Raw genomic sequence first — 21198 nt, forward strand, 5'->3', positions numbered from 1 at the left:
AAGAGTGTCCCAGTCGACGTCGTTGAGTGCGTCCTGTAGCGTAGCTTCTGATTGGGCAGTCCACCGTTTTACCTCCCTCGTGGTCACGTCTTCCCTCCGTATGCTTTGTTTATACTGGGGAATGAGGAAGATGGCGTTGTGGTCAGACTTCCCAAAAGCCGGGTGTGAGACAGCTTTGTAGCCCTGCTTGTATGGCGTGTAGCAGTGATCCAAAATTCGATCCCCTCTCGTTGGACACGAGACATGCTGGTAAAAGTTTGGCATGACTTGTCTGAGGTTCGCTTTGTTAAAGTCTCCTGCTACAATGAGGGCTGCGCCCGGGTCCTTGTTTTGAAGCGAGCTCAGCACATCATGTAATTCGGACAAAGCCATACCTGTGTCCGCTTGGGGTGGGATGTAGACCGCCGTGGCGATGACCGAGGTGAACTCACGGGGCAGATAGAAAGGGCGGCACTTAATGCTCAGGAACTCCAGATGTGGCGAGCAGCCGCTGGAGAGAGTAGAAATGCTCCTGGCATCACACCACTTTCTGTTTACCATGAAACACACTCCTCCACCTTTGGTTTTGTTCGACTCTGCCGTTCTGTCCGCGCGGAGCACAAAGAATGAATCCGACGGAGTTACGGCCTGGTCCGGCACGGTGGGGGTCAGCCATGTCTCCGTGAAGCACAGAATGTTGCAGTCCCTCATGTCACGTTGGAAGGTGACCCTTGCTCTTAGGTCATCGAGCTTGTTCTCCATGGATTGTACATTGGCCAGTAGGATACTGGGCAGTGGTGCGCGATGCGCCTGCTGTCTCAGTCTGTTCCTAATACCAGCGCGTTTCCCCCGGCGCTTCTTTGTTCTGCGCCTCGGATGAGCGGCCCGTCCTTTGTTGTTCTCCGCGCCGCGTAGAATCTCTGGCGGCCAGGAAGGGTCGGGTTTAAAAGTGTCCAAGATTAGATGTGCAACCTTGGCACCGATGTTTACAAGTGATCCGCTGTCGTAAACTATAAGACTAGAGGATTTTGGGATGTAAACCAGAGCAAAAAATAAGTAAAAAACAAGAAAAGTGGATAGTCGGAGCGGAGCGGTCAGGAAGGCGTCTGGACGTGGCCGCCGACCATGATGAGAGAACAGACAGAGTCTGGCTCAGATGCTGGCAGTTCTCGCTGCAGTCTACGGTAGCGTCTCCTTTCAGGCCAGGATAGACGAATGTCACCGAGCAGTGACTAAGTTTGTGGTCAAAGGCTTGCACCCATTTGCCACAGCAGATGCCCCGATTTTCGGTAAGTGAATGTGTTTAATTGTAGGCAGGGACATTACTGGATATTCTTGTGTAATTGCTACAGAATAATTTATGTTATACTTTGTTATTGCTACAGAAGAATATTTATTTTATTATTTTACATTTACAATTTTTTTTCCTGGGGACCCTGTGACACCCCATTGAAGAGCCGTAGGCTGTGGATCTCTTAAGATCTCACTGTTGGGTTTGTAAGGCCATGTTACTCCTAAATTTCTATCTTGTTCAAAGAGAAGATATAAAACAAAGTTCTAAGCTAATCGACCTTAGTGTTCTCCTTTTTTAAAAGAATCGATAAGAATCGAATCGTTAAACAGAATCGAAAATGGAATCGGAATCGTGAAAATCTTATCAATTCCCATACCTACTTACTGACCATTTGAAGCTGTGAAGAGTTCACAGCAAGTTATTTGGGAGTTCATCTGATAGACCACCTGACCTCCACTGACAACACCACAGCCATTATGACCATCCACAGCTTCTCTCCCTACGCAGGCTGAAGTACTACATGTATTTTAGTCATTTACTTGCTTCCTTTCTCTGAAACAACACAGCAGAAGAAAATCAAAGTGGACAGGATTTTGAGAACTGCTGAGAAAATCATTAGTGCCTTTCAGCCATGTCTTCAAGACATTTATACTGAGTGTTGTAGCCACTGAGCATTCACCCCTCTCATGGGTTGTTCAGACTCACGGAGTCAGGACAGAGACACAGAAATATCAGATCAAGGACCAGACTGCTAAATTAAAATTACATTGTTTTACTTTTACAAAGGTACAGTACATATGTATTTAACAGGTGTAGCAGATCAGAAAATACTTCTATTAGAAAAATCCTATGGGTCTGTCTAATAACCCAAAAGGCAATTTTTTTTCTATGAGGTTTACTTTGTACGAACAAAATCAGAATTTTTTTGGCCTTTAGTAAGAACCACATATGATGATTAGGGCTGCACGATTAATCGTTAGAAAATCGCGATCTCGATTCATACTTATGTGCGATCTCATTTCCAAATGACAACGATTTAAAAAAAAAAAAAAAAAAAAAGACGACGACGATTGTACCGCATTTTGATCCGGGACGTAATCTGCATGAAAACAAGCGCTCACTCTTCCTGCTCAACAAATGACAAGGGCGGAGCCTTATACCACGTGATACAGAAGCTGTGCCGTGTGATGCTAAAATTAGCAGGGAAAAAACAACGGAGAGCACGTCAGGGATGACGAGAAAGTGACAGGAGAAAATCCGTCCCGGTCAACCACCCAAACATCAATAACGGGAACCTTATACAGCGCTTCCCTATACCCGTCGAACTCCCGCAGGCACAAAGAAATTACGGAGGCTATCACTTATCACCTGACCAAAGATATGGCTCCCATCAACACTGTGCAAAACGAGGGATTTAGGAAAATGATCAACACCCTAGACAAACGCTACACAGTGCCGTCCCGCAACTATTTTTCTATTGTTGCACTACCTGCTCTATACACGCAGTGTCGAGCAACGGTGGAGACGGAATTTCAAGCAGTACAACATTTTGCGGCAACAACAAAACGTGAGACATTTGTTGTTTTTATGTTTATTTATTGTTTTTATGTTCAGTCTCAACTGTTACGAAGTTGATGTGCAGTTAATAAGTGCAATAAATATTTATACTGGAAAAGAAAATCATGAGAGAATCGTGATCTCAATTCTAAGCCAAAAAAAATCGTGATTCTCATTTTATGCAAAATCATGCAGCCCTAAAGGTGATAATTTCAGCATGACGAACGCCAAAAGACTGCATTCAAATCAATTTTCCACACGACTGTGGCTGCATGTACTCATAATTAACCTTTTACGCTAAATTATCATCAAAACTAGAAAGTTCTACTGGAACATTGAGATGTTTTTTAGGCCTTGTGAGTTTTATCAGAATGCTGAAAAGTCAAAGGATATCCCTTTCCACTACAACACTTTAAGAAGTACCAAAAGTAAAACAAAAAATTAATCTGTATTACACTGGGTCAACAATAAGGCTCTTGTTCGTACTACAATAATGTGTAAAAAAAAAAAAAAAAAAAAAAAGAGAAATTAACACACATTTACACTTGTTGAGAAGGTTCTCACTATGCAGCAGACCTTGAGGCAGACAATCATCTTCTGATCAGTAATCAGTCTACTCCTGCAGTACAGCTAATTGCTGGTGCTGCTGCTAAATGATAATCTTGCTGTTAACTGCTATTGATTGGCCATTAACCACAGTTGCAACTGGAGCAGAAAAAGCTGAAAAATCCAATACCATTTGATTTACGCTGATTGAGACATGACCTTGCTGCTTTAAGGCGAGAAATTGAACACATTTTAACTTATCTGTCATCAGTCAGCCCGATCTCATGAAAGTTATGCTCCCATACAGCTAAAGCTCATTCTCAATACATTCATTTGTGAGTCATATATACTTTAGTAATATATCTTTGCCATTTATAGCTTTGCTTTCCTACTGCTGTTCCATTTTAGGCAACCAATCATACATACGATGGTAGAAAAATGACAAACTTTAATTTGGTTAATGTTTCAAAAAGGTCTAACCCAAAGCAAGAAAGATCTTTTACTAAAAAAGCAATTATGTAATTATGCTTTAACCTAACCAAAGAGTGAGTAGAAATGAAGAAAAAAAAAAAGTAGTGTCTGTATTGTGCTTTTACAAGGTTTTCCATGTTCTTTAGATCTGCTATATAGCTTTCGTTGTTTGAATGTTACTAGGTTTTAAAAAATTATAATTTCTTAAACTCAAACATACATATTCTCATCTATAGAAAATGTTACTGTGTAACTGCCTGAAGTGCATCTTTTGTAGCCAAATCTTTTCCTTTGTTATTTATATTTGTCACACTAAACCACTGGCATAGTGCTTGGCTAAGGGGCAGCTTCTTCTCCCACTGACTCTAAAATGATTCCATTATAATGATTATAATGATTCCAAACCACTGGATTGCCATTTCCTGAAATGACAGGAGTGCATGATTACTCTTCGGTTCAAGCTTGCCATCAACAGAAGGTGTGCCTTACTTATAATGGAATCATTTTAGAGTCAGTGGGAGAAGAAGCTGCCCCTTAGCCAAGCACTATGCCAGTGGTTTAGTGTGACAAATATAAATAACAAATGACAGAATATCATTCAAATGTGGCTCAATTTTGACAGCAGTCAACAGCTTTGACACGGTTATGCTACTCATTTATATGCTGGCTAACTTTTGTGAGTTCAACTGATCAATCAAAGCAGACTGGACTTTTGGGAAAGATGAGCTTAAATAGTCAGGAGCTGAAAGTAAGCATTTCAGACAGAAGTTAGAATACGGTGCTACAACAAAGTACACAATGGGGGAAAAAATAAGTGCTTCAAAACTGTTTAAAGCAACGTTCATCCTACCATACGTAACTCTTATGGTTGAATAAAAAAGGGAATTATTGTACTAACATTTTCTTTTTACACTTATGTTCTAAAATGCCATTTTTTGACAATCGGGGAATTGTAAAGCAAATGTTACTGATCTTTCTCTTTTTCTAAACAGAGCTAAAATTAATCTTCTCTTGTAATGTGAGTTAAGATAATCTACATAGAAAATATAAGACAAATAAAAGATGTAACTTACAAACACTAAATGCCCTTGTACTACAAAGAAGAATAGTGTGTATCACTGTTGTACTAGGTGTTGTAGACTTAGAGGTGGACTTGGGATGTTGGGGTACCAAAGGCCAGTTCTCCACAGACAATGTTTGGCTTTTGACTCAGAATTGTGAGGGCAAAAGTTAATTGTTCATCTTTTCTGTGTGACTTGTATTCTTACTACTCACAACTATGCGTCTATGTCAAAAGACAAAGATACTGCAAAGCAGGATGACTTTGTCTAAAAATATCCGCCTCCAGAGGAACCTATAATGCTTTCAACAGAAGATAACAGTAAAACATTTACAAACAGCAGGCGGAAGAGTTAAGCTACATCTGAGTCTGTATAGCCAGAATGGAAAAGTGTGAGCTCCAAAATGACATGTGTGTATATAGAGTACATAGCGTTTCACATTAACAGAGCACTGTGACTTATTCCATGAATAAACTCACTAAATAAAAAATAAATACAACCTGATCTATTTTCAATGACTACACCATTTTATCCTTCTATCTCTGAGCCCCTCCCCTCCCCCACAAGTGTTACCATGGAGATGACCAAATGCATATCATATGCATGCATGAGTTTGTGTGGCTGATGCGCTCAGGGCTGGGCAGCAGGCAGAGGGGAGGAGTGGGGGGAGTGGGGCACGACACAGAAATGTGTTCTACTTAAAATGCTAATTTTACATATTTAATGCCACAGAGCAATTTCTATTGGGAGATGAGTGGAGAAGCAGTGAAGCATAAGGAGAAGAGGGAGAGCACTTATAGCATACACTCAACTGTCCAACAGGAAGGGGTGGGTGGGTGAAAGCACAAATTCCCTTCTCTCCACTTAACTCATTTATTCATCTGTTTGTACACTCTCTCGTCTTTATCTCACTCCTGCCCTCGTCTCTCTTTCTGCCTCTCAGCATCCCAGGCCTCCTTATATAATTGTTCTGAATGTGTTGAGACAGGGATTCACTGACAGAGGTCCAGACTGCGCCACTCCAGACATTCGACATCAACCAGACAGAATCTTTGACCTGTTACCAAAAACACCAGCACACAAGACACCGTAGGGAAAACGCAATGGGCTCCATTGTGTGCAGTATTACTTGGCTTTACAATTTCAACAAATTAATGTTTGTGAAAGGTAAATTGTGAGGAGGTTTTAGCAAAAATCAGGAAAAGAAAGATTAAACTTGTCACAAACTCTAAGACTAAACGTATAGCAGTTATAGAGAACCTGTATGACAGAAGATAGTCAGATCACATCCAGAAAAATCTCTATTAGTTCAATGTCCAAGAGTTCTCTCCAGGTCGCCTTCTGATTGTGCTCCCTGACCCCAGCTAGCATGCAGCCATCACTGGTTTCATGGTTGATTACAGCTATTCCTGGATTACTCCTGTGTTGTTTTTGGGGCTAAAGGTAAAACCAGATTAACTCGACTTTGGATCTGTGAACTCAGCTGGAAGGCCAGAGGGCTGGTTCTCATGGAGAGAGCATGGACACACACATACATAGAGCAAGAGTGCACACACTTCAATAAACAGACAGACGCACACAGGCACAGGATTTATGTTTCCATTGCTTCAGAGGACAATCAGTCAACAGAAATCGATTAAAGAATCGTCCCTCTTTAATCAAAGCCTAATCTTGATAAACAAATATCTGCATGTGAATTTTAAGGATGTGGGCAGATAGTATCCTCTTGTGCACCACACAAACTAACTGGTTTTCATAAAATGCAGTTTCAAAATTTCCAGTCTGAAAATTCTTTTTGTGTGTGTGTGTGTATTTGAAAATGTTGATAGTCACAGAATAGAATGGCTTTAACAAGTCAACTGCTGACTGGATATTCCACTATGTGAATAAAAATGTACCCACAGGCCTGAAGTCTGAAGACTAATCAACTTGTTCCAATCAAGTCTTCATCCACAAAACCTTTGTACATTTGTTTATTAGTCCAAAAAAACAAAGACTGTAAAAATTATGCTCCCACACTACATGTACAAGTAGACAACAGACATTCATACACACAGACACAAAGTAAGTTAAGGAAAAATAATGGACACATGAAACCACCAAAATGATGGGAGGAGGAGCAGAAAAGGAACAGCTCATGAGCCGAAGCAAACCACATCAGTGGTCAAAGATTCAGCGAAGAAGGCAAAATAATACAGAGAAATCAACCCATGAGTTTCACAAGGCAATTTTCAATGGGGTATTTTCAGTGACCAAGTCAGTCACCTGATCTCAGCCCAACAGAGAATGGATTTCACTTATAAAATATAAAACTAAATGAAGAAAGACCCACAAACAAGCGGCAACAAGAATTGGGTACATTAAAGCCCCGGGGAGAATATTTTGCAAGAGCACATGGGGACAAGACATGAGACAACAGGCATTCATTAATTGCAAAGGATTTCTAAGTATTAAAAACAATCTTTACATCTAAAATTATGTTAGTTTGTCCAGTTACAATGTGATAGGCTGGCTACCTGTCCAGGCTGTACCCCGCCTCTCGCCCTATGGTAGGATAGGATCCGCTCCTGCTCCTCGCTAGCTGGCTAAGGATAAGCAAGCCTATACTGAGCCTCTGAAAGTGGGTGTCTATGTATAAAAACGTGTAATTAACCCAGAAAGTCTTCATTTCAAACATGTCTTGATTAAAATGTATTATGTTAGAGCCAAAATGACAAGCAGTTGCTCTTTTAAAACTTGGGAAAACATTCAACTTGCTACCAATTAAACTAATTTTTGGAGGTTTTTGGTGCACAGTGTTTGGCAGATGGTCATACTTGTTAGGTTTGACATTATTATAATTAAATCTAAATAAATCATTATCTTTACCATATACTGGACTTTTTTGAGGCTAACTTTACTCATGTTTTGGAACTAGCTTATCCAAAACCTACTGCTATGCAGGGTTGATACTACTGTAGCATTAGCTGTATTATTAGCATCTATTATGTACTAATCATACGTTGCCTCTGTTATTTCTTTTACTTTTCTGATTGAGACCACATCTCAATTTTATTATATTTTGTCAGATTTTTTTAATTAAACACAATTATTTTTATGATACAGACAACCCTGGAAAAAATTAACACATTTAACTTTTATGGATCTCTGCAGGTAATTTTGATATCAAGTTGTGACTTCCAGTTTTTCCCCTTTTTGCTTACTAATCATCAGCAAAGCTTAATGATTACACTATGTTTCATAAGGAGTCTTTGGTCCTCAGATCTGAACCCTTCTGCATCACACTGACAGGTTACCTCTGCTGCAATGCTCAGTGGAGCCAGCGAGTCCTGGGTCTTTTCTGGTTGACAATGTCCATGGCTGGCTGCAGCTATTGACATTTCCTAATACTGACAGCAAAGCAGTCTGCAACTAGAGTCCTAGATTCATCATCTGTATGTGTGTGTTGTACATGCATGTGTGTGCATTTAACTCAGTCAACTGACTTTTAATTTTCAATCTCCATCTTTCTGTGTGAAGATGTAGAGTTATTTTAACCCCAAGCCCCCACCACTTATATTGGATCTAGGTTTGTAAAAGGGGTGGTCTAGGGTCTAGGGTCTCAACTAGATCAAGTGCAACTTAAACATACATTTATTGATTTTTTTTTGGTGTCATCATCATGCAACATTACGAAAAACAAGTTCAAGTTAAATTTTGAGATTAAACTTAAAATGTTGTTTGAAAAAAAAAAAAAGGTCAAAATTAGAGATTAGAGTTATCGTTTCAAGCCAAACAACTGCTACAGGTCCTATACCCTCTACAAATTACTTTGTGTAGATGAGTTAGTAAAAAGCAATCTGCTGTCCTATTGTGTATATGCATCCTAATAACTAAAACGGACTCTGAAGTATGATTTCACCATGTCATAAAAATAAGGCATTTTGTAGAGAATGTAGCACCCGTGGCAGTTGTCTCCACATTTTGACTGTTTTCTCAAAAGAGTGTTTCGACTTTTACTTGAAATATTTTTTCCAACTTTAATTATTTATTCTCAAAATGATCAATAATATATTGTTTTTCTTAATGTGGCCCTAATACTCCTTTATAGCAGGGCGAATGTAACCTACTCCCAAATAAAGTCTTAGTCTGGCATTATAGACATCCTCATCATTTCTGAGTGTACAAGATGGCCTTTTGGTCACAGAGGACTCATGTGAGTGTGCCATCTTGGCAGTCACAGATGTCATTAACCACTATTTTAGTCTAAGGACAGACAAATAACATAAGATAAAACTGACAGGTTAACCTTTTCAATTATCTCGTACCCATGAGGAAAAACAATGTAGACTGCTAATACAATGTGGCATGGAGGCAATTGAAATATCATTGCTCTCATATCCCGGGGCCTACGCACGCATACAGTGTAGCTCCATGAGATACAACACAAAAATGCTCAAACAAAACAGCTGGAATTCTATTCTGTGCATCTTTCCAAAGTTCAGCTCGCCAGTGTCAGTGGGCTCTCTGTGTCGTATGCCTCAATAAAACAATCGCCCACATAACACGAAGAACACACACAGACACGCACAAATCTGAGTGAGTGGCCTGCTAGACACACAATTTCCCCAATCCTCCCACAGGCACCAGTCCAGCCCATGAGGTCATCGCCTGCCGAGACCCTGGATTATAACTCCAAAGGGACCCTTGGAAGCATGTGGTTATACGTTCTGACAGCCCAGCAGCCTGATTAAGCCCCCTGTTTGCTAATGCTAAGCTAATATTAGCTTTGTTGTCCGCCTAAAGGTGCATTTTTCAATAGCTATGGGCAAAGCAGTGGTAGGCTAAGCTAAATCTATGCTAATTTCACTGGGCACACCTACGTATTTTGTCATCCAAATGACTTAATGCAATGTGAGGGATTCATCACTGTGTAATGAGCTCAATGCACCAAGCTAACACTGGATCACTTTTGTCTAACACAAGATTAAGGAAGGTCATATGCAGAGGATTTGGCTGCAACTAGTTTGAAGTCTCAAGGGAACAAATCAAGAAAAACTTAAGTGGAAGGTTACAATAATAATAATAATAATAATAATAATGGATTGGATTTATATAGCGCTTTTCAAGGCACCCAAAGCGCTTTACAATACCACTATTCATTCAAGCATAATACTGTTAGCTGCATTCAGTATAATAACTCCTTAACCAACTGAATGAGCTGAACTGTATAGCACCTGTTCTATAGCATAAATATGTAACCTTAAATCCAGTAAGTAAGATAACAACAGCAATTCTCAGAAAATTACTGTTTTTACTGTAGTCCGGTTCTAATTGAAGCCCATATGTTTGATGTGATGACTGACCTACATGAGAAGACAATCATAGTTTTCAGTTTTAGTCCGAGTTGTTTATTTGCACAATTGTTTTTCAGTGAAAATCTAGAGGCACACTACACTAAACTCTTTTGTTATCAGATTCCTAAACATTCCATGGTAGAACTTGTGTGGTTTTTCCATAAAAAGAACTTTACTGACTTCATCTAATATGTGAATCAATTGTGTGATGGCATGTCTTCCAAGTACAGCTGAATACAAACAGATTGAGAGTTTCTAGATATTTAATAGTATTATTATATCAAGACAGACATTCACATATTTGGGATATTAAATGTTATAATACCTTGCTCATTTTAACTTCTGAAAAGCGATAATCAGTTAAAAGTAAATAGTGACTATCAATATATTCTATTAAAACTTCTGTAAAAGAAAGAAAAAAGTATTTTCATCTTAACAACAAAAAAACCCCGATCAATTAAGATTTTTTCTGTCTGCTTTAAAAGAATCCTGCCCTCAAGTAACATAACTCATCAGCGCTTCAAGTACTGGTTTTAACATCAATTAAAATCCCAGCACCACTTGCTGAGCTGCACTGTGCACTGTCACATCGTGTTGTGTGATCCCGCCGGGTGATGATCTGTGACAAAAAGCTCCATCATGTTTGGCTGCACCACACAGATACAGAAAAAAAATACTCTCTTCTTAATCTCGTATATGCAACTTTCAAACGTGTCTTGTTCCAATAAATGCACTTGTCTACAATTACACTTAAACTGAATATTCACACATGCCTGCACAAGCAAACACAGCTACCAGATAATAAGAGCTGGCTGCAAAAACAAACAGATAGTGTCATTGAATACAATGAGAAAGAGACACGCTTGTGTGTGAGAAATCGCCCATTATCATCTCCACCCATATGAGTTCTCCGCTTCATTCTCCCTGTCCTAACACATTGCCCAGTAAACAGGCTGAGGCCAACGGCTCAACTCAATGCCACCACGTGTTATCCCACAGTGCCTACTTTTTCCTCCATGAGTGTAATCAGCTCAGACAAACCAAATATCTGTGGAGTTTAAACCACTTTGACTCATTGGTTGACTTCTAACTATGCAACAAATTACAGTTGCTTTCTAACAGCCTTGTGATACTGAATTAAATTATAACAATAATAAATGAAGCTGGAAAAAGGCAAATAAAAAAAAAAAGATTTGTTTGTCTTTGTTGTAACAACATTTCTTGGCAGTACAGTTTGGCAGTAAACTGCTGGAAAGCCTTAAATGGTGACCTATTTGTATGGGAAATGCATTCGTGGGTTAAGCAGCAGAGTTGAGTATTTGGGTTACCAAATCTTCTCTGCCTATCCCAAACACCTTATTATGTGACCAACACAGCACTGGTTGAAGAATGGAATGCCATCCCACAGCAGTGATTGACCAAGCTGGTGATCGGCAGTGTATGTTTCTTCAACATACTACTAAGGCCCATGTTTGTTGAGTGAATAAAATGTTAAATTGCCACTATGTCTTGTATTTTTAGACTTCAATAATCCAATCCAATAAACTACAACAATCAAAAGTAAATTCCAGAATAAGCCATTTGGCATTGGCCTTGAAGATTTGGCAAGTTGTTAGTCAGCACAACTCATGTACTCAACCGTGCTGCTCAACCCACAAATGCAGGGGAACTCCACTTCCTCTCAAAGGGGAAATAAAAAGGCAGTGGGGTATAAGAATTATTCCCAATAAAGCAAAAAGAAATAACTGACCAAACACAAATTTCCTTTGTTCTTCTGCTAAGTTTATTTGTGTGTTCATATATCCTGAACTCTTAAATGAGAACAGCCTTGTAGATGTTATTTTTGGGACTCTACCTACACAAATGAACTCTGGATAGACAAAACATATTACACATTTGTGTAGGAAGAGGAAATGGTCACTGAAAATCAGTGCGAGGTTGTTCTAAGTGATGGGAGTGGTATCTTGATGGGAGTGGTATCTTCCAGGATGATACTGTCCTATCCATAGGGAATGAAGGTTTACTGAATGGTTTCATTAGTATCAAAATTGTGTCAATTGCATGCTGTAGCTGTACAGTTATCAAATCCCAACCCTAATGAACACTTTCAGGAGATTTTGAACCAATGCGTGATGGTGCACACACTAAATGAGTGACTATACTTTGGAAAAACTATTTTTAAAAGTTTGGAAGATCTCCAGAGACTTGAAGGATCCAAAGAAACACTGTGGCCCAAGACTTTGCAAACCAATTTTATTTTTTTTATTTTTTTTTATTTAATTTGTCATCTGTCTAGATCTTCAAACATACTTCTAGAGAATCTATAACAGGTAACGTTAAAAGTGTAAAGGTTTAACCTCCTAGGACCCGAACTCTTCCACAGCATGCATTTTTAATTTCTCTTTGATATTTGGGCATATTGGGGCCCGATGAATGTTAAAACAAAGAATTACCAGATTTTTTTTTTACCTTATTTTTGTTTTTAAGAAAAATAAGAGCCACATATGAGGATATTCGTTTAAAATTGTGATAGAACATCAGCAGTATAATGTCCTCGTAAGTGGATATCAGGCCCTTGTAGAGCAAAATTGAGTATTTTGGTCTAAATAACCCAAAATGTGATGTTCACATATGTGGACGCCAGGTCCTAGGAGGTTAAAGCTGATTAGATAAACTGTACACTGGATAAGCCCAGCTGCACATTTTATTTTTATTTGTGCAACTCCTTTTCTTTTCGATACGTTTTAAATAGCGTCGTAGCGTAGTATAGTAGTAGGTTTATTCTAAGTGTAATAAAGCTAATTTAAACATAGGAAATAGCTTGGCATCATCACCGCCACCAGGGCTATTTGTGTGCTCAGTGATGCTGACTATGTGCGTTCAGTGGTGCGTTCACATACTCTTGCATGACAGCTAAAGTAGCTCCGTCTAACGGCACTGATGTTTCCTGCCATTTGCCTTTAGGGCTTTTCCTCTTTCTCTCCCTCTTTCTAGCTGACTTTTAAAGTGTTTTTCTGTTTCGTTCTCCCCGAGGAAATATGATCAACAAAGCCTAGCTTTAGAGAGAGCAAGGCCAATGATCTTAGTGTCTGTTTAGTGCGTTATCATGGCCCTGCCAAAGGCTTTGGCCAGTTTACATGTCATTCAGTAAAAGTCAGGTTGGGTTGAGAATAAGTGAGGCAGAGGTTTAAACCATTATACCCCGAGTTCCTTTTGTGAAATAAGGTAAAAAAAAACGCTGCATAGATGTGTAAAAGAAAGTACACCCTCTTTCAAATCGAAATTCTGAATTAATCAGGACATTCACAAGTGGAAAACCAATCAAGACAGCTGCCAATCTTCCCAGGATTGGATGTCCCAGCAAATACACCTCAAGGTCAGACTGTGCAGTGCTCAGAGAAATCTCCCAAAAGCTACGTCTCAGACTTTATAGGCCTCAGTTTGTGTGTTAAATATTCAAATCCATGACAACACAATTAGAAAATCTGCAAGAAGGTATGGTTTGTTGAAAGCTTTGCCAGGAGAAAGCCTATTCTCTCTAAAAAGAGCATTGCAGAATAGCATAAATTTATGAAGTTGGATATGTACACACCACAACACTTCTGGTACTTCTTTTCTTTGGATGGAGAAGATCAAAGTGGAGATGTTTAGCTATAATGCCGAGCAGAAACAAGGTGTTGTGATGGTTCAGTCAAAGTTTAGACTTTAATCTGACTGAGTAAATGCCTGCAAACCTCAACAAACTAAAGTAACATTATAAACGAAAGTGGAACAGGATTCTTCTACAACGATATTAGAGACAAATAAAGCTAGAAAAGTTCTATTTCAAGTCATTGCAGCTAAAGGTGGTTCTTGAATGATGGGGGCACTTAGTTGTTCAAACAGTGCTTTTGCGCTGGCATAGATTTTATTAAATAAATAACAATTCAGTGTAATATGTGTTTAAACAGATGTATTTAAATAATATCAGAGATGTTTTGTTTAAATACATATGTGGTTGCATTTAAATAATTTTAGAAACTTGGCAAAGACCAGATTAGGGTCTTTACCAGGTTCTAACGATTTTGTTACACTGTTGATTGTATTAAATCAAATGTTTTTTTCAGTAAACATGCTTGGGTTTACTATTTTACAGCAATGTATAATAATAGCAAAAAATACCGCATGGTCTACATCTCAACATTGCATAAGGAATAAATGGGACAACCACTTGAGCAGAGGAAGAAAAGGAACACCAGAGGCCTCGGGTTAACAACCACTTAATTCAACTGCATTTTACTTCACTACTTCCCACAAAACCAAAAACTAAAGGTTACAGAAAAGATGAAAGAGGAAAAAAAACTGTTTTACCTGAATGGTGCAAAGGCCAGTTCTCAGCACTCCCTGAAAGGAGAGATACAAAAGATGTCTCTGCACACTGAACAGTCTCAAATGTTTAGTTCAAGTACTGACATTAATTTTGAATGACATTTCAACTTTAGCATTTGACTTCATCGCCCCGATTCAACATCAGACAGTGAATCAGACATATTTTAAAATATCTCGAGTGAATCTTTTGACTGATCATCCATGAGGACATTTTAGACACTGTAAGAACTCCACAATAAATAATCCCATTAGCCGGATGAATGGTCAGACAATTTTACCTCCATAAACTCTCAAATACACACACAAAAAAAAAAAATCACCTTGATTTTGAATGCATTGAAGTAAAAAATAATTGCATTGACCTTTTTTTCTCCTCATTAGCTTTGCTCACTTCTACCCTGAATCATGATGAGTAATTCTAAAAATGCAGCTTTCCATAGGGTTGCATCTTCCGCTTTTATATTTGTCTCTGTGTTTGTGTAGCTTTAGGGCATTTTCCTGACAGAGAAACAGTTAGAGTAGGAATAGTTTGGGGAAATTCTGTCTTCACATCTGTCTTATCTTCTGCCCAGCATCCTTTGGTAATGGTAAGTGTAATGGTATGTGTTGTTCCTCAACACTTCAGAGCAGGGCATTGTATTTAGTTCATGGCCCAGTTTAGTAAACCTTCTAATTTGTTAAAGTTCTGCAAATGAACATTCTTTTACATCAGCAATGGATCAGATGACCTCTTGTAGTGTGAAAGTTATCACTCAGGAGTTAAACGGCAGAGAATTCAGAGAATTACCACCCTGCCATAAAGTTTCACTTTTTACTGTAAGCCACTTTCAGCTCTGATTAACAAACTTGCACTGCCTGTCCAGCATCAAAAAGCAGATTAATGTAATGTAACTCCCAACCCCCACACTATTTCATTTTGGGCTGGAAAATGAAGTCAAAGGAGACTTGGCCACAGCTAGAGACCCGGCTCTTATCACCAAGGTAATAATAGCTATAAGCTGAATTTCTGGAATTACTTCTAACTAAAAGTTTGAGTATCTTTAATTTTACAGCATGAAAAACCTAGTCGTCACAACAAATATTTATCAATTTCATAGTATAAAGTCAGATGTGAGCACACAGCTTTTTCTCACATCATAAATTCGTAATTGTGCATGCTATCGGTCTGTGAGAAGTTGCCGACAGAAGTTGCCCTAGGAAATCGACATAATCACAAACAAATGGTGCATAGCTGTGTCACGTTTCACACATATTGTTGCTGCTTACGGCTACACCGCCCCAACCTCTGACCCCTGAGAAACAAGACACTGGTTGTTATGGTATAATTCTACAACAAAAGTATTATAGGAAAATGAAAAGCAGATACTGTCTCTTAACAAATCTTGAGCAATGAAAGCCAAGTTTCCGAGGAACACGCAAGATTTTTACAAGGAAAACCAGCGTCTCAATTTACTAAATGAATGTACAATATTGGAATTGTCACAATCATGCACTGTAATTTTTATCTTGTCATATTAATGGTTTGAAATCACAGGAAGGTTTAAGATATAATCTCGACTTCCAAATACAGGACAGATTTAATGAGAGTGGTTTGAGAAAGCAGATGATGGGGGAAGCCCAGAAACTTTTTTTTTTTTTTAATTCCATCCTTTTAGCTTTTCCCTTTTATAGCTGTGTTCATAACAGTGAACAAAATCACAACATATAAAGAGAAGAATGAGGGGTAAACAAACTGACTAGTACTGAAACTGCCACTTGTTCAGTGAGCGTAAGCTGGCAAATTAGTTTTGGGGTCAGACCCCGAGTCTGTTCTATTGTCTGCCACAACACCAACTCGTCATGCTTCTGTGGAAAAAAATCAAATAAAATAATAGCAGTCCAACAGGAAAGATCAGTTGATGTTTTAGTAAATCCGTGTGACGGGCATTGTTGAGGTCACAGATGGGTAGCCATGAGAGTGTTTTGTAAAGGAAGTGACTCAGAGAAATCTCTAAACGAGTGCTGCTCAAACAAGGTCTTGGTTGTCACACAAAACAGGTTTTGACTTGAGGGAGAAAACAGACACGTTAATAGGATGTTTCAGTTAATACCACTACAGCAGTTTCCTTTCAATGCAAGACATGGATAAGTCCTGCCATGTAATTTTTATGGCATCAGGTGATACAGTAATCTTGAATAGAATGGAAAATGACAGTCACAGCAACAGCAAATGCTGTGAGCATATTTATGCATTACACTTGGATTCAACAAAGAATGAATCACTTACTAACACTTCCTATTACATCATCGCTGTTTTTGTAAACTGAGGAGCTGCCAGTTCAAGTCTGAACTGTTTTTTCAAAGTTTGTAATAATTTATGCAGCTTTTAATTCGAGCTTCTCTTTCCACCAGTGTCCTCTCTCAGTCACACTGAAGCATGCATACACCTCTTTCAGTTACTCGTGCACCCTGTAACCTACCGCGCCCACACACACACACACACACACACACACACACACACACACACACACACACACACACACACACAGTCAACTGTTTCCTCTTCCCTTGCAGTGTGCACGTCCAGTGGCAGGCCCGAGTCTGTAATTGCTGCCTCTCTGGCGTGGACAGACAGGCGAACTGGGGATTGGAGATGACACGCACCCATTATTAGTGGACCAAGTGCTGTTTTTGCAATTACTGAGGATTTGGCTGAACACACTGAATCAGACTCTGGGATTCTCTATTCAGAAGCCATTTCAACTCCAACTGGCTGCACAGCTTCTGTTGGCCCCGGCCTGAACAGCACTGGGCTGGGCCTCTGTGCGGGCCTGAAAATCTGTTCTGGGGAAACACATTTTGAAGAATATGAACTTGAATTTGTTTTACATTGTGTTTATTTGGTTATTCTATTGGATCTACCCTTTGACTGGAAAGCACTTATGGGTGAACTCCTGTAGTTGTTTTGTTTATTTGCTTTAGTGTGACTTGATCTGAGTTTTCTTACATTTTTATCTATGAGATAGCACCAAAAGGGCAGGCAGGCAGAACCACACAGAATTATGAAAAATACTTCAGAATAGGAGCACTGAACCTCTATTCTACCCATCTACCAACCTCTTATTTGCACTAAAGTGTTGTTTTATATGTTGGGCAATAACTGATGTAACAGAAGAAAAACTACACAATAATAAATAAATCTTCTTCTTTATTTATTTTTTGCTTTGCCTTTTATTTGTCAATTAAAAATACTTTTGGCTTTTGGAAAATGACTTGGACAATGTAGTAAATAGATGCCCAGCACCTCTGAAGGTCACTTTAATCAGTCACTCCCTACAAGAAGTGGGAAGTAACTAAGTACAAAAATACTTTGTTACTGTACTTGAGTAGAATTTCCAGGTCTCTATAACATGTGACATCTATGTTTCATACATTTCATTATTTTTCATATTGTGAAATGTGCTGCAAAACAATCTGAGGTAGACTAACTGTGTTAAAGGTTGCATGAAGAATACTCTGCAGGTAAGTGCAGGATAAACAGGTTAGTTTGCTGCACTGTGATGGATTTCGATCAGCTGTTCACAGCCTGTACATTAAGAAAACCTGAAGCTTTTAATAGAAATTATTGTGCATTATGATTATTTTACCCACACTGAGACATTACAACTAATTTTAGGGTTCCCCACCTGCTGACTCTCACTTTGACCTCTTCCCTACACATTTTCCTGTTTAGAGGCAAAGTCACACTCTACAATGTAGGCAACAGAAAAGAGAGCTGTTATTTTATTTTCCTTATTTTTCTCTGCTCATGTTCTACTGATATAAGCCAAATACCTTTATTAAAATAAAAATGTAGGCTAAAATGAAGTTTGTATTTCTATCTACAAATAATATTTTAGTATTACATTAATATAGCACTAGGTTCAGTTGCCTTTGCATATAAATAAGTGGTAGGAATGTTCTTCAAGGAGCTTCTTTTGCTTTCTTACTTTGAGTACATTTCAGAACTTTTTGACTTTTACTTAAGTACAGAAGTCAAATCCGGACTTTAACACTAATATCTGTGCTTCTACTCAAGTACAGAATGTCTGTACTTTTGCCACCTCTGCTCCCTACGATACAGTATAATTCATCATTACTGATTTGGTAGAGATATTAAGCTACAAAACACCTGTCCTCTTGATCCACTCATGAGCAGAAAGCACAAAATACAAGCGTAAACAATCACGATGATGGATGGTGAACCAGAACGATGTGTTCTGATGCATCTGCGACAAGTTCGTAACAGGTAATGTGTCCCGCATTGCAGCAAATAACCGTTTCCTGTCAATCTGAAAGGATAGTAAAACCGGGACATGTATTTTTGTTCTCAAAACCTTTAAGCAAATGTGGTACTTGACTGCTGACAGACAGATGTTATAACACTGCAGACTTAGTAGCACAAGTGAAAGTGTTAAACTAGAAACCCTGGAGATACTTGATATAAAACTAACTATACTAGAAGATTTTCTTCAAGGCACAAATCTGCACAAGCCACAATGCAGCACAAAAGTAAGCCTATCAGCACAGCTAGCCAAAACAATTTGGTAGAGGGGTCCTAGACATACATATTAGTTCTGCCCAGCAGATCAGTAAGTGAGGGGGAACGACTAGAAGCCAGCCAGCCATTCAGGCATAAGGACAGCTTGAACTTGGCTAAGTCTATATGGCCTGGTTCTAGGGCTGACGTTGTGGCGGTTGTGCCAGCAGCCAGTGGCTGCTGCGTACCTGCAATCTCCCTGATGATAATGCAACATGGCAGCCCCGAGGGCAAAGCCCATACAACTTTCTCAGCCCTCTCAGAGTAATTGGTGACCCCTGAACTTGCCCTTCATATAAAAGGAGGAAAAGGAGGGTAAAGGAGAGACAAGAAGAGGAGGGGGGGGTACAGGACAAGCGATAGTCAACGGAGACACTAGAAAAGGGGAGACAAGGTCATATGAAAGAAAGGAAGACAGAAGGCAAAAGAAAAGAAAACCCAAGAAGACATGAGCTGGGAGGAAAAGGTTAATCTCCTTTACTGTGGATAGTTTGAAAGTTCATCAGACACACAAAAGTCTGCAGCCCAGTTGTGTGTGTCCTATATTGGGGGCATAAGAGGAGACCAAACATTTCCAGTGTATTCTATAACTACATACTGTCTAATAAATAGTTACAGAAATCATGTTTTCTCATTTGTTTATTAGAGCTTTAACAGTGCTAAAGCAAGACTGCCACCAATTTTATTGGCATTTATTCGTATTTTTGGCGTATTTCACCAAGCCAGCAAAATAAAACTCTTCTTTCTGTTGTTTACATATCGCTACGTTATCATTGTTCTGTATGAGCTAAACCTTTTTGGCTATTTAGTCTCGTTAAGCAATACAGAACAACAGGCATGTGTTTTCAGACTAACCAAACTGGAAACAATTGCTGGCTACCTGACTTTACAAAGCTACTTCAAGCACAGACTGCTTGATTCTTCACTGAATGTTCAAACTTTACTGTTTACTTAACTGTTGATATTTTACTTTGGGAGAATTGTAGAGATGCTACAACAAAGCTTTGCTGACAAATTTTCCCAGTGATGCCTACTGGGAAAATTATTAAGAAGAACTTAAACATCTCTCCCCCCCCATCCCCATTTTCTTAACTGCTTATCTAGTGAAAACTTATTTTTTTAAAGTGCTTGTTTTTTCATATTTACATGTTCACAAAAATCAAAAATAAAGAAAAAACATGGATAACAAAATTGATAAAAGATTAAAAGTATTTGAACAGTCTTTGTTTTAGACTTTGGTTTGAAAATATTATATTTATCTTTTTAAAACTTAAATCATGTAATCGCTTGTGATAGAAATGTTTTGGGTTTTTTGTTTTTTTAAAAAACCATCAACATAGAACAGAGACTGTGAGAAAAGACAAAAGATCCTTAACAGTCTCAGTGTCAAATGTGACAGCACTACCATCTGCCTATAGCCTAAATTGGGTTTTTTTTTTGGTAAATTTGGTAATGTTCCCTTGTAATGTGTTTGTTTAACACATTACTAAAAATCGCCTGAAAAATTTTGTCTGTTACCAATTGTATCGCACCAAGCTTACCGCTAACCAGTTCTTTCAACCAAGTAAGTAAAGAAATGCGCTACAGGGCCTTTTTGTGTGCAGTGACTTGCAGACTGAGTCTTGTGTGTGTAGCATGGTTACTTGTGTTTCAGCTTGGCTCACTACAGACATTAATCTTCATAAAGTTCAAACTTCATCTGTATCAAAAACAATAATTAGAATCAAATTCATTTGAAATATCACTTAATTCTATGGGGTTTTTTCAACATTTGTAAAAAGATCATCCAGGAGGCATTACTTTTCATTAAAAATTATTTTTAATTGCATATGAGCAGTGCAATAATATATTTTTAACAAAGTTACGTGTAGGTACAAAAGCCTACATTTAAATAAAAAGAGCTTCAATCCAAATTAGTACTGCTGGTAAACTTATATACACATTGCATTTTGGGGTTACAAACTATGATTTAGAATAGCACAGCAACCTGTCACTTTAAAACATTATAGTGCATTTACTTGTTGCGGC

This window comes from Haplochromis burtoni, unplaced genomic scaffold, assembly GCF_018398535.1.
Source record: "Haplochromis burtoni strain Fernald_Lab_line unplaced genomic scaffold, NCSU_Asbu1 Contig_421, whole genome shotgun sequence".
Lineage (NCBI taxonomy): Eukaryota > Metazoa > Chordata > Actinopteri > Cichliformes > Cichlidae > Haplochromis > Haplochromis burtoni.